Source organism: Canis lupus, chromosome 11 (assembly GCF_003254725.2).
Source record: "Canis lupus dingo isolate Sandy chromosome 11, ASM325472v2, whole genome shotgun sequence".
NCBI lineage: Eukaryota > Metazoa > Chordata > Mammalia > Carnivora > Canidae > Canis > Canis lupus.
In genome coordinates this window covers 72,541,147-72,544,862 of record NC_064253.1, presented here as the reverse complement: position 1 = coordinate 72,544,862, position 3,716 = coordinate 72,541,147, and the positions used below count along the sequence as shown (strand labels likewise).

General features: G+C 44.5%; 1 pseudogene; it reads right to left on the bottom strand.

Moving 5' to 3' along the window:
• Nucleotides 1-2,444: 2,444 nt before the first annotated feature.
• LOC112649904 (60S ribosomal protein L12-like) lies at nt 2,445-3,025 on the bottom strand (annotated as a pseudogene).
• Nucleotides 3,026-3,716: the final 691 nt, after the last annotated feature.

The following is a 3,716-nucleotide window of genomic DNA, read 5'->3' as shown; positions in this document are numbered from 1 at the left end:
CTTTGGAAATAATTCAATCTCTTTCAAGGGAACACATTTGGGGAAATTATTGTTAATGCATCTGAGTAAGAGGTGCTCAACCCCGACAAATATTTCATGCAATTATAGCAAAGATGAGGCTGTGACAACCAGTGACCATCAGTCATTCTCCAGATCAATAATAACCATGGAACATGCAATCAAACCTAATCAACACCCCGTGATTAAAGAACGGGGCCTCTCTTCTCTGCTCTCGGGGTCATAGTCCCTGCAAAGGATTGGCTCAGAGTCCTCAAGACAGCACATAACGTTGAAACAAACATGCAAGTATGGTCTTTAAAATCCAGCAGATCTGGGTCAGATCCTATAAATACTTCCTTCTCAGTCTTAGACAAAATTATATGATAAAAACTAACACTCACTGCTCTCTTTGTCTCTGTCTGTCTGTCTCTCTCTGGTGCCATACAGTGTGCTAAGCACTTTGTCTGTATTATCTCACTTAACCTTACAATATGCATGAGGTTTATGCCAATATCCCCTCTTTACAACGAGGAAACAGCCTCAGAGAGAGAGGTTAGCTTGCTCAAAGCCACTTTCACAGCAAGTGACCAAAGCTTCAGTAATTTCCAAGGTGGAGAACTTTCAAACTAACCAATGCCTGGACCCCACTCACTTCTTATACCTGAATCATAATCTTTGAAGGTAAGAACTAGACAAGTATTGCTTCAAGTAAAAATTTTAGTAACTCTAGGAGACATACAGAAAAACAAGCTCATAGAGAATATGCAGCACGGAGTATTTTCACAATGTAAACATACTGTGTGCAGAACAAACCAACCCCTCCCGCCCCCGGGAGTCCCCTCGTGTATTTTCCTAGTCACGACCACCCCGTTCTGCCCAAGCATGACCATCATCCCAACTTTAAATAGCAAACATTAATTTTCCTTCCTTTTGCACTTTATGTAAATGGAGTCATTCTGTTGACATAGTTCTGTGTCTAGCTGCATGTAACGTTCCTGAGATTCATCGATATGTGGAGGATGGAAGCTATTTGTCCAACCTTGTTGCTGTAGGTATCTATCCATTGCATGTCTAGGGCGCAGTTCATTTGGCCAATCTGCTCTTGATGGCTGCCTTTTCCATTCTTGGCTATTACCGGTGCTGCTGCTACTAACATTCTTGTATCAGTCTTTTGGTTAGCAAACCGTACGCCTTTCTGTTGAGTGTCTACCTCGGAGTGTAGCTTCCTATTCACTCTGTGTGCAGGTCCAGCTCAGCAGATCCGGGAATGTGTCTTTTAAAATTCCCAGGTGATTCTGAAACTATCAAGGGTCGAGAAACTCTGCATAACCCTATGTCACTGCCCTCATTTGGAACGTCGCTGTTGTTACTTTCTGGAATATAATTAAGTCACGATAAAGTTCTATTGAGAAGGTTTTGCCCTATTACTAAAGACAACCTCTCTTCCACCCTCCAGTCCTCCATCCCATTTCCCCGAACCAAGGCATTCTAATTTTTGTTAATGCCTAAGTTTCAAAGGCTGGCGGGTCCTGGAAGAAAAAAGAGCCTGAATGCTTCTGTCTCTTATTCTTGGAAAAGGAAAGATTTTTGCCATTGCAAAGAAGAGAATAATGTAATAGCATAATTTTTGGCACCAAATCTCTTCGTTGCTGAGGACCCATGAAAGGAACTGATGGTGTTACAGCAGATAATAAGCACACAAAATGCATAGTACATAGCGTGGCTCTCAATAAATGGTCCTGTTATTATGATTATGATTATTGCTATCATCAGTAGTAGCAAAGAAGTGAAAATATGCTGGGGCTGTGGGTTCTTCATGAAACAGATCTGGCCAATCCTTCCTGAATCCTCCCAACAGGTCCCATGGGCCAGGCTGTCTATGGCACCAGGAGTTCAGAGGGGAACAAGCCAGGTTGTCTTGAAGACGCTCACTGTCCAGGGGAGGGGGCTGCTGTTATCTCTGAGCTTGTTGAGTCCATGCACTATGCGGTAGAGGGAGGGCACTTAAAAATGTGGGAATTTCAGAGAAAGCCAATCCCCACTGTCCCAGGAATGTAGGAAAGCAGATTCCTACTGAGGAGAGGCCACAAGCTTTATTTCCTACTCAAGGGATCTGTACACAGAGACCTTCTCAGAAACTATATACATTAGTCAGAGTGATTTTCATCTCAAATTAGAGAATAACTTAATTTAACTGAGAAAGAGGGGGTGGGAGACATTGTTGTTGAGAGGTTTCCAGTGCACAGATGCTTAGGACAAACTGCACCACTGGGCTTCAGGCAAGGGGAGTGGGCAGCTCCAAGGATGAACAGGTCTCAATGTTCTGGTTCCTCTGTCTCATCTGTTTGCTTTCAGCCCCATCTCGTTTTCTTCTCTACCTCTCTCACACGACTTCTTCTTCTTCTTCTTCTTCTTCTTCTTCTTCTTCTTCTTCTTCTTCTTTTTGGTTGTCAAATGATCCTTTATTGAAATATTTTCCTTTGTAGTTAACTCACTGGACATTCCACTGCACCACTATTGATGTCATCTATGATGTCATGAGGGTGATGGCCATCAACATTGCAGCCCACAGACTGGGCAGTCCCCAGGATTTCTTTAATGGTTCCAGAGAGTTCTCTGGCTAAAGATCGGTGTCGCATCTGTCGGTCAATATTGACAATCTCATCAAAAGTGATATTTCCACTGTGCTCAATGTTTTTCTGCTTCTTTCTGTCTCTTGATGTTCCTTGAGGGCTTTGATAATCAGGGCAAAGGCAGAAGGTACCACTTCAATCTGGGCCTGTCTGCTCTGAATGGTCAGTTTCACTGTAATCCTTAGACCCTTCCAATCACCAGTTGCCTTGGCGATGTCATCACCAACCTTTTTTGGAGACAGACCCAGCGGACCGATCTTCGGGGCCAGGGCAGACATGGCACCGACCTCACCACTGGTGCACCTCAGGTACACGACTTTGATCTCGTTGGGGTCAAACTTAGGCGGCATGGTGGAGGCAGCTGGTGTTGGATGAACCCAGATTCAGGATGACCGAAGACCTCACACGACCTCTTCTTTATCTCCATCTCTCAGATTCTTCATCTCTTGGTGCCTCTACCCCTTTCTCTTCTCTTCCCTCCAGACCCTCCACTTACTCACAGTTTCTGCTCCTCAGAACTTTAGCCTTGCATGGATTGTTGGCTTGCCACAGGCCTTAAATCTGGCACAACTCAGCCTCAAGAGCTCCATGCTTTCGTGCCTCCTGTTCCATGTGTAGCTACATTTTGTGTCTCAGTTGATCTCTCAGAGTTCACCATTTGAATCACAGATGGGTTCCCATTTTATAGAGGGCTTCCCTGAGTTTGGAGCCCAACTCTGATATAGTCAGCTGTGGCCAGGGGAAGAGCGCCTCCCGATCTCAGGCTCCAACCATTCAGCTACAGGTGGGCAGTTGCTTTAAGACAATGCATTGGGTGGAACAGACAATGGAACATGGTAAGAAACCCTGTAAGCTGTAAGAGTCTTAACATCTGAAGCTTGCTTGGTGGGGAACCAGAGGATCCTGGGCACCAGATATTTTGTTTAGGTCCTTTATGAATACTCAGCAACTGGTTCATGAGGCTCAATAGTAGTTTTGGAATGAGCAAGTTCACTTCTCTGTTCTCTATAATAAACGTGGCTTCCCTCCATGCCCCAGGGCTTTTGGGGTTTCACTCCTTCACTTCTTCATTCAACAAATATT